General features: G+C 39.3%; 1 non-coding gene across 1 annotated transcript; it reads left to right on the plus strand.

Annotated features, from left to right (window-relative positions):
• Positions 1–11,108: 11,108 nt before the first annotated feature.
• Positions 11,109–11,181, plus strand: TRNAE-UUC (transfer RNA glutamic acid (anticodon UUC)). The gene has a single exon. It is a non-coding gene; the product is annotated as a tRNA-Glu (tRNA).
• The last annotated feature ends 209 nt before the right edge of the window (positions 11,182–11,390 follow it).

Here is an 11,390-nt window from a genome sequence, read left to right on the forward strand (position 1 = left end):
ACTCATATTAAAAAATACGTGACTTTCAAATTATATTCAGTTTATTCAGAGCTCAGCACTATTGTACAATTGATGGACATGCTTTTTCTTCTCAAATTCTGTATATTCATATATAAGAATAATCTGTTGACACCACTGGTTGGTTTACAATATTGGAATTAGATTTTATAAAACACAAAATATCGTATCTTATATCACACACACACAAGTTCAACTCAGTCCAGCCTCTGCACTCCCCAGAAGTCCTCAGTTTTGAGAAATATGATATTGTGATTTCTCTCTTTATTTTTGATTTATCTGGGGAAATTTGAGGATGCCTATCCAGCCCCCAGTGGCTGCCTTAGTTTTTACTGCAATGAAGAGATTTGTGCAGATCAGAATTTAAATCAAAGCAATCTGAATCATTTCCTAAGAATTCAGGTCAACTGAATGGAGTTGCATCTAAAGAGAGGAAATTGTACAAAATCTACTAAAATGATATGAATGCTCAGCATTCAATCTAGCTTCATATAATTGTTCTTTGTTGCTAATAAGTTGTGCTCATTTCATTTCTCAGGATTTTCTCAGAAAAAAATAAAGTGAAGTTTGTTCTGTGTGTTTCTAAGGCAGATATAGTCCTTCTAATTAAATGGATACACCCACTGGTTCTTCCAGCTCAACACAAAATATGTGGATTTTTTTCCCTTGTAAAGATGACCAGTAACAGACTTTCTGTAGTGGAGAAAGTAGGAAGGAAACCAAACAGATACGTTTACAAAGGCAGGTTAATTGCGTGTATATAAAACAGAAACTCCATACTACCCACACTACATTTCTGGACTAGATTTACTCCATTATATTTTTTGTTCTTTTTAGTTTCTTAGTTGAACAGTTGACCCAACAAAAAAACACTTTGATCCTCAAGGGCAAGATTGATCATCCAGTAGCTTTTTTGCTGCTGCATACTAAAATCTAAGTTCCCTGTAGACATAGCAGAGTTCACAGTGCATAAAAATAGCATTGCCAAATCTTCTAAGCATTAGACATGTTTTTACCCCTTTTCCTAAAAGCAAAAGTGAAAAGAGATGAAAAAAGTAAATTAAAAACTATAGACACATATAGTATCAGATATTTATATAGTTATTTTGAGGAGCATTTGTTGTAAAAATTATGAAACTCTGTTAGATAAATCATATGTTGAATGAATTCATTTTTTAAAGAAAAAGTAGAACAAAAGAAAAGAGTTCAGAAAGGCCATGCATTGAAATATACCTGATTTTTAAAATAAAATAAAATTAAATATATCACCAACATCTTGCCGTTTGCTGAATTAAGTATATTGTATTTTTGTTTTAGGAAAGGTTGTGCTCTCTGAATATTGTATAAAAATAGCTTATTTCACAGACTTATATTGGCATTAGTCGGTTCAAACCTTTTTTCCCCACTTAGGCATAATTTATTCATCCAAGTCTCCCAGTTTCAAATGAAGGCTAACTGAGACCACAGCACTCATCACATGATGCTCGGCTCAGAGGGTGTTAGAGTTTGGGTTCCACTATTTAGAAGCTTACAGGGTAGCAGGGAAGTGGCAGGACATGTGTGGCAATAAAGTAATCATTTAAAGGTGAGTACATTCTGGAGTGGCCGAGATTGTCCACCTGGGGGCCACTGAAGCACAAAGAGATCTTGCTAAAGGATTTACTGTAGGGAGAATGCTCTCTACATGGGGATCAAACTGACTTTTGTCAAAAATTACATGGCATGAAGAAGAAAAGGAGAAAAATAAGTTTGAATTTCTGTGTCTCTCAAAGGGTCAATTGAATCAGCTCCCAAAACATCAAACAGCAAGGAAAAACGACTCCTGCTTCCAATCTTCTTCCTGCAGTCACTTCTGATGCGGTCTGCTAAGCCCAGAGGGCTTTGTGCTTTGTTTGGTGTCCATTTTCCTGCCTTCATCTTTCTCATTGCTCACGTAAGTTTGCAGCACGTTTCATCTTTACATTTATGGAGTCACCTAAAATCTTTTTGAGAGTTATTTAGAAAGCTACTTCTTACAGGGCACTGATGCTGATAGCCTCAGGACCACAGTTCAGAAGTGAGCAGAGAGACTAACTCATCATTTCTTATCCCCAAACCAAGTGGCACAGTTCAAAGTCTCCTGTTTTGCCAATTTTAACTTTTTGGTTTTAGGAATCTGGTGAAAGTCAGAATTATCATGCTTTTTATATTTTATATCATGCCCAGCATACACAGAAATGTAATAAATATTAAATAACAAACACAGAAATACATTCATTTCTCTGCTTCTTAAAACATAAGACAGTTCTATACAAATCCATACACAGATACATTTGCAGGATTTTCGAGCAGTGTTTTCCCTTAAAGTTTAAAACTGAGAGGAAAGTTTTCCTGTCTAGGTTGTGAATTATTTAACTTCTGAGTTTAGGAAAATTTAAAGTTTAAGAAGGCTAGTCTGGAAATCCCTTCTTTGCATATCCAAGCTGTTCATCTCTCAAAAGTCAAAGTGGATGCCAGAATTCCATAGATTTCATTTTTCAAGATGAACATTCATATTTGAACATATTTCAAAGCAGATGGTTTACAGTTCATGTATTTGTTGCTGTTTTCCTGCCACAACAACTAAATATTGAAGACACATATTTGTGATGAGGAGAGCACTTCCAAACCGTCTCTCCCGCTGCTCTCTCACACTGCGTGCTCTAATCCCCTGTGTGCTGCAGGGAAAGGCGCTGAGGAATGAAGCAGTGAATTACATCCATTTGATTTAATAGACAGCAGAGGGGTGCAATAACATAAAACAAGCTTCCTAAAAATAAATACTTTTTTTTTGTAGCAGTCGTGAATTTTCTGGTAGCAAATAAGAAATCAAATGAACATGTATTGAAATATTCTGTTTTCATGATCCATTTAGATGAACTGGAAAGTTTTAAGCCCTCTACTATCTTATAAGGCAGTTTGCCAAACTGTGGGACTGTTTGATCACAGTTAAGAAAGAAGAGGAAAATCAAATGAAGGTTTAGGTTTTTTTTTAAAGTAAAGCCATCAGATAAGAAAGTATCAGCTGGAGAAAGCATTGGATGTTTGTACTGAAGGATGCCAATGTCCCTCAACAGGCTCAGTGATCTCTCTTCCAGGATGAAATGATGTGCTGCTCGTTTGTCATCTCATTTGCAATTTGCTATTATTCTACTCAACCATCAATGTTTGCATTCTTACAACTCTGAAGATTCATTTTGTTGACAAAGGGTTCAGTTAGGAATTGGAATCAAAATAATACAAGCTTTTGAAAAATGGAAAATAGAAGAAAGAATTGTAAGCACAGAAAAGAGTAGGTTCGCTTGCTACTTTAACAAAATCTCTGTGACTATTCAATAACCACTAACTAAGAAACTGACAAAAAGGGAAAAACCTGTCCACAGTTATCATGACCATCATCCAGCAACACGGGACATGCACACACAAAGACTTAGGAATACCTTTTTAGGAGACGGTTTGTAGAGCTTCATACTAAGAATCGAAATTGCCTAGATTCATCTGGAGTCTCGCCCCACTACCAGTACCCCACAGCAGCTGTGGTCAGGTCCTGTGGCCTTTCTGGGGGCCAGGCACGTCCACCAGCATGCCACAGGAGCCATAGGTAGTCCCTGCATCTGGTCCAGGGGCCAGCCTTGCCTAGGTATCATCAAAAATATAAAATGAGATGGAGGGGGAGTAAAAAGATAAAACTATGGAATTTAATTTTTTTAAAGTTTGTAAAAACGGCAGTAAATACATACATATCAACACTTACTTGAGAAGTACATAAACTAAATTTGGCAATCAAAAACAGAATGGCTGAATGGAGTTTTCCAAAAAGATCAATCTATATGTTGCCTACAAGAGACTCACTTTAGAAAGAAGAACAGACAGACAGGAAGTGAGGGGATAGAAAGAGATATTTCATGCAAAAGGTAATGAAAAGAGAGCTGGAGTAGTTATATTAGACAAAACAGACTTTGAGGCAAAGGCTGTAATAAAACACAAAGAAGAGCATTACATAATGACAAAGGGGTCAATCTAGCAAGAAGATATACACTTGAAATGTATGCATTCAACAGATGAGTACCAAGAAATATAAAACAAATATTAATGGACTTAAAGGGAAAAATTGAAAGCAATACAACAATGGTAGGGTACTGTAATATCCCACTTACAACAATGGATAGGTCATCCAGACAGAAAATCAATAAGAAAACATTGGACTTAAATACCACATTAGAGCAGATGAATTTATAATAGATTTATGTAGAACATTCCATCCAAAAGCAGCAGAATATACATTCTTGAATTCATATAGAATGTTCTACAGGATCAGATCAGATCAGATCAGTCGCTCAGTCGTGGCCGACTCTTTGCGACCCCATGAATCACAGCACACCTGGCCTCCCTGTCCATCACCAACTCCCGGAGTTCACTCAGACTCACATCCATCGAGTCAGTGATGCCATCCAGCCATCTCATCCTCTGTCATCCCCTTCTCCTCCTGCACCCAATCCCTCCCAGCATCAGAGTCTTTTCCAATAAGTCAACTCTTCGCATGAGGTGGCCAAAGTACTGGAGTTTCAGCTTTAGCATCATTCCTTCCAAAGAAATCCTAGAGCTGATCTCCTTCAGAATGGACTGGTTGGATCTCCTTGCAATCCAAGGGACTCTCAAGAGTCTTCTCCAACACCACAGTTCAAAAGCATCAATTCTTCAGCTCTCAGCCTTCTTCACAGTCCAACTCTCACATCCATACATGACCACAGGAAAAACCATAGCCTTGACTAGACGGACCTTTGTCGGCAAAGTAATGTCTCTGCTTTTGAATATGCTATCTAGGTTGGTCATAACTTTCCTTCTAAGGAGTAAGCGTCTTTTAAATTTCATGGCTGCAGTCACCACCTGCAGTGATTTTGGAGCCCAGAAAAATAAAGTCTGACACTGTTTCCACTGTTTCCCCATCTATTTGCCATGAAGTGATGGGACCAGATGCCATGATCTTCGTTTTCTGAATGTTGAGCTTTAAGCCAACTTTTTCACTCTCCACTTTCACTTTCACCAGGAGGCTTTTGAGTTCCTCTTCACTTTCTGCCATAAGGGTGGTGTCATCTGCATATCTGAGGTGATTGATATTTCTCCCAGCAATCTTGATTCCAGCTTGTGTTTCTTCCAGTCCAGCATTTCTCATGATGTACTCTGCATATAAGTTAAATAAACAGGGTGACAATATACAGCCTTGACGAACTCCTTTTCCTATTTGGAACCAGTCTGTTGTTCCATGTCCAGCTCTAACTGTTGCTTCCTGACCTGCATACAAATTTCTCAAGAGGCAGATCAGGTGGTCTGGGATTCCCATCTCTTTCAGAATTTTCCACAATTTATTGTGATCCACACAGTCAAAGGCTTTGGCATAGTCAATAAAGCAGAAATAGATGTTTTCCTGGAACTCTCTTGCTTTTTCTATGATCCAGTGGATGTTGGCAATTTGATCTCTGGTTCCTCTGCCTTTTCTAAAACCAGCTTGAACATCTGGAAGTTCACGGTTCACATATTGCTGAAGCCTGGCTTGGAGAATTTTGAGCATTACTTTACTAGCGTGTGAGATGAGTGCAATTGTGCAGTAGTTTGAGCATTCTTTGGCATTGCCTTTCTTTGGGATTGGAATGAAAACTGACCTTTTCCAGTCCTGTGGCCACTGCTGAGTTTTCCAAATTTGCTGGCATATTGAGTGCAGCACTTTCACAGCATCATCTTTCAGGATTTGGAATAGCTCAACTGGAATTCCATCATCTCCACTAGCTTTGTTCGTAGTGATGCTTTCTAAGGCCCACTAGACTTCACATTCCAGGATGTCTGGCTCTAGGTGAGTGATCACACCATCGTGATTATCTGGGTCACGAAGATCTTTTTTGTACAGTTCTTCTGTGTATTCTTGCCATCTCTTCTTAATATCTTCTGCTTCTGTTAGGTCCATACCATTTCTGTCCTTTATCGAGCTCATCTTTGCATAAAATGTTCCTTTGGTATCTCTGATTTTCTTGAAGAGATCCATAGTCTTTCCCATTCTATTGTTTTCCTCTATTTCTTTGCATTGATCGCTGAAGAAGGCTTTCTTATCTCTTCTTTGGAACTCTGCATTCAGATGTTTATATCTTTCCTTTTCTCCTTTGCTTTTCGCTTCTCTTCTTTTCACAGCTATTTGTAAGGCCTCCCCAGACAGCCATTTTGCTTTTTTGCATTTCTTTTCTACGGGAATGGTCTTGATCCCTGTCTCCTGTACAATGTCACGAACCTCATTCCATAGTTCATCAGGCACTCTATCTATCAGATCTAGGCCCTTAAATCTATTTCTCACTTCCACTGTATAATCATAAGGGATTTGATTTAGGTCATACCTGAATGGTCTAGTGGTTTTCCCTACTTTCTTCAATTTAAGTCTGAATTTGGCAATAAGGAGTTCATGATCTGAGCCACAGTCAGCTCCTGGTCTTGTTTTTGCTGACTATACAGCTTCTCCATCTTTGGCTGCAAAGAATATAATCAATCTGATTTCGGTGTTGACCATCTGGTGATGTCCATGTATAGAGTCTTCTCTTGTGTTGTTGGAAGAGGGTGTTTGTTATGACCAGTGCATTTTCTTGGCAAAACTCTATTAGTCTTTGCCCTGCTTCATTCCGTATTCCAAGGCCAAATTTGCCTGTTACTCCAGGTGTTTCTTGACTTCCTACTTTTGCATTCCAGTCCCCTCTAATGAAAAGGACATCTTTTTTGGGTGTTAGTTCTAAAAGGTCTTGTAGGTCTTCATAGAACCGTTCAACTTCAGCTTCTTCAGCATTACTGGTTGGGGCATAGACTTGGATTACTGTGATATTGAATGGTTTGCCTTGGAAATGAACAGAGATCATTCTGTCGTTTTGAGATTGCATCCAAGTACTGCATTTCGGACTCTTTTGTTGACCATGATGGCTACTCCATTTCTTCTGAGGGATTCCTGCCCGCAGTAGTAGATATAATGGTCATCTGAGTTAAATTCACCCATTCCAGTCCATTTCAGTTCGCTGATTCCTAGAATGTCGACATTCACTCTTGCCATTTCTTGTTTGACCACTTCCAATTTGCCTTGATTCATGGACCTGACATTCCAGGTTCCTATGCAATATTGCTCTTTACAGCATCAGACCTTGCTTCTATCACCAGACACATCCACAGCTGGGTATTCTTTTTGCTTTGGCTCAATCCCTTCATTCTTTCTGGAGTTATTTCTCCACTGATCTCCAGTAGCATATTGGGCACCTACTGACCTGGGGAGTTCCTCTTTCAGTATCCTATCATTTTGTCTTTTCATACTGTTCATGGGGTTCTCAAGGTAAGACTACTGCAGTGGTTTGCCATTCCCTTCTCCAGTGGACCACATTCTGTCATATCTCTCCACCATGACCTGCCCGTCTTCGGTTGCCCCACGAGCATGGCTTAGTTTCATTGAGTTAGACAAGGCTATGGTCCTAGTGTGATTAGATTGACTAGTTTTCTGTGAGTATGGTTTCAGTGTGTTTGCCCTCTGATGCCCTCTTGCAACACCTACCATCTTACTTGGGTTTCTCTTACCTTGGGCGTGGGGTATCTTTTCACAGCTGCTCCAGCAAAGCGCAGCCATTGCTTCTTACCTTGGACAAGGGGTATCTCCTTACCGCCGCCCTTCCTGACCTTCAATGTGGGATAGCTCCTCTAGGCCCTCCTAGATAACACATTAGTTCACAAAACAAGTCTCAGTAAATTCAAGAAGACTGAAATCATATCAAACATCTTTTCTCAATACAATGGCACGAAACTGGAAATGGATCACAAGAAAAATATGGGAAAAGCCACAAAAATACAGAAACTAAATAATGTGCTAGTGAAAAACCACTGGGTCATCAAAGAAGCATTTTAAAAATACTTAGAGACAAATGAAAACAGAAACACAAAATACCAAAAACTATGAGATGCAGCAAAAATGCTTCTAAGAAGGTAGTTAATAACAGTATCAGCCTACCTCAAGAAATAGGAAAAATCTTAAATAAGAAATTTCACTTTATACCAAGAGGAAGTAGAAAATAAAGAACAAATGAAACCCCAAATTAGTATAAGGAAGGAAATACAATCAGAGTGAAATAGAGACTGAAAAAGCAATAGGAAAGATCAATGAAACTAACAGCTTGTTCTTTGAAAAGATAAATGAAATTGAAAAACCTTTAGCCAGACTAAGAAAAAAAAGAGAGCAGACTTAAATAAATAAAATCAGAAATGAAAGAATAGACATTATGGCAGAACCCACAGAAGTAGAAAGGATCATAAGAGACTATAGAACAATTATACACCAACAAATTGTATAGCAAATAAAAGAAATGGCTTAGTTCCTAGAGATATACACTCTCCCCAGACTGTATCAAGAAGAAACAGAAAATTTGAATAGACAGTTACTAAAACAGCAATCAAAGATGTCCCAAGAAAGAAAAGCCCAGGGCCAAACAACTTCATTGGCAAATTCTACAAAATATTTGAAGTTTAATACCTATCCTTATCAAACTCTTCCAAAATGTTGAAGAGGGGAGAAAACTTTCAGACACATTTTACAAAATCAACATTACTCTGATACCAAAACCAGATGAAGATATTATGAAAGAAGAAATTATAGGCCAATACCATTGCACATGGTGACTGCAGCTGTGAAATTAAAAGGTGCTTGCTCCTTGGAAGAAAAGCTATGACCAGCCTAGATAGCATATTTAAAAGCAGAGACATTACTTTGCCAACAGAGGTCTGTCTAGTCAAAACTGTGGTTTTTCCAGTAGTCATGTATGGATGTGATAGTTGGACTATAAAGCTGAATGCTGAAGAATTGATGCTTTTTTGACCTGTGGTATTAAAGAAGACTCTTGAAAGTCTCTTGGATTGCAAGGAGATCAAACCAGTCAATCCTAAAGAAAATCAGTCCTGAATATTCATTGGAAGGACTGATGCTGAAGCTGAAACTGCAATACTTTGGCCACCTGATGCGAAGAACTCACTGGAAAAGATGCTGATGCTGGGAAAGATCGAAGGCGGGAGAAGAAGGGGATGACAGAGGATGAGATGGTTGGATGGCATTACTGACTCATTGGACATGAGTTTGAGCAAGCTTCAAGAGTTGGTGATAGACAGGGAAGCCTGGGGTGTTGCAGTTCATGGGGTTGCAAAGAGTTGGACATGACTGAGTGACTAAATGGAACTAATTCTTGATATACATGCAAAAATCTTCAACAAAACATTAGCAAATCAGATCCAACAATACAGTAAGAAAATCATACACTATGAAATCCTGACATTAGTGACAACACGGATAAAAGTTAAAGATATTTGGCTAAGTCAAGTAAGTAAGACAGAGAAAGACAAATACTGTGATTTCATTCATACATGGAATCTAAAAATAAATGAGCAAACAAAATAAAACAAAAACAGATACAGAGAACAGATTCGTGGTTATCACAGGGGGGCAAGCTAATGGGTGGAGGGAGTCAGCTGTGAGGTAACTAGACTGTGGTGGTGATCATTTTGTAGTGTGTACAGATATATTATCATATTTCACAACCAAAATTCATGTACTCAAAATATTGCTTAACATCCTAATACTCAAGAACTGAGGGGACTCATAGGGATCAAATAGAGCAATATTCTCATTTTATGAAGGAGAAAACAGAAACAAGGAGCTTAAGCAACTAATTTAAAGTAATATTGCAGGTTAGTAGAAAAACAGAACTAGAGTCCAGGTGCTCAAGTCCACTGGCTCTTCCGTTACATCACTTATTACACTCAGGTTTTTGCATTTTTCCAGGCTACAGTATAGAAAGGTGAAAGAATTAGCAAAAAGCTTCAACGAGTTCATTGCAAGAGCCTGGATCCTAGACAATGCAGCCTGGAAATGCTATTGCTGCTGCTGCTAAGTCACTTCAGTTGTGTCCGACTCTATGCAACCCCATAGACGTCAGCCCACCAGGCTCCGCCATCCCTGGGGTTCTCCAGGCAAGGACACCGCAGTGGTTGCCATTTCCTTTTCCAATGCATGAAAGTGAAAAGTGAAAGTGAAGTCGCTCTGTCCTGTCTGACTCTTCGTGACCCCATGGACTGCAGCCTACCAGGCTCCTCTGTCCATGGAATTTTCCAGGCAAGAGTACTGGAGTGGGGTGCCATTGCCTTCTTTGGCTTAATGGCTCAGTTGTGTCCAACTCTGGACCGTGATCCAATGGACTGTGGCCTGCCAGGCTCCTCTGTCTGAGGGATTTCCCAGGAAGTAATATTGGAGTGGGGTGTCACTTCCTACTCTAGGGAATCCTCCCAACCCAGATATCTGGGAAGTCTGGAAGTGCTAATAGGGAAGGTGTATTTACTCTGCAAAAGCCCCGAGAATGGATATTTCCAGAGACCTTCCCAGGTGCCAGGCATTTCATACACTGTGATACTTAATCCTGCAGACATATGAGGGTGGTAAAGGCATTCTTTCTGGAAAAGGAGGAGGCAACGAGACTCAGAAAACATCCTAAAATCTCCTAGTTGGTAAACGTGGCTGAGCTGCGCATGCCCAACCCCAGTCCTGTGATCTACCTGTTAGACTATGTTACCTTGGAGACCAATACACAGATGCACTTCCTAAACCACCAATGAAAGCTTCCCCTATGTGCACGGATGCTTCTGTCTGACTGGTGTCCACAGCTAGATGCATTTTACGATGGTCTGCCTAATTGAACCAATAAAGAAAAAAAAATTATTCGGAATGACCACAGCCATTAAGCTGTGTTTTAGACACATGGAAAGATGGGGTCAGTCATCTAGTGCTCCTCTGACCCACCTCACTGATAACATAGCTCTTGAGAGAGCGTGAATTTCATGTCAAAGTTTAAAAGTTTATACTTAAAGCCTAAATTTTCCTGGGAAGAGTACAACCGAATAGGACAATATCCTAAAGTGCTTTGTTACTTGTAGATGATTTAAAAGTAAAATCTATTTTTTCCATTGTGATATTTTTAGCAATACTTTTGGCCATGTAGAGAAAACAAGATAGTTGCTCAGGGACTTCCCTGATGGTCCAGTGGTTAAGACTCTGTGTTTTCACTGCAGGGGGCACAGGTTCGATCCCTGGTCAGGGAACTAAGGTTCCACAGGCCATGTGGGGTGGCCAAACAAAAATAATTGCTCGGAATCCATGTCAGAGTGCTTTTTAAAAGATGGATCTTCCGTAAGAACAATGAATTCTTTAGAGTATGTTGAAAATCAGTATACTGGTCCATTGTCACTTTTGATGTCTGGTTCTTCTCCTTTCTACATGGCCTCAGTCATCCCAGCTGATTTCAGTATCA

The sequence above is a fragment of the Bos grunniens genome, chromosome 9, assembly GCF_055505025.1.
Source record: "Bos grunniens cultivar Pamir isolate PY7600 chromosome 9, Bosgru_T2T1.0, whole genome shotgun sequence".
NCBI lineage: Eukaryota > Metazoa > Chordata > Mammalia > Artiodactyla > Bovidae > Bos > Bos grunniens.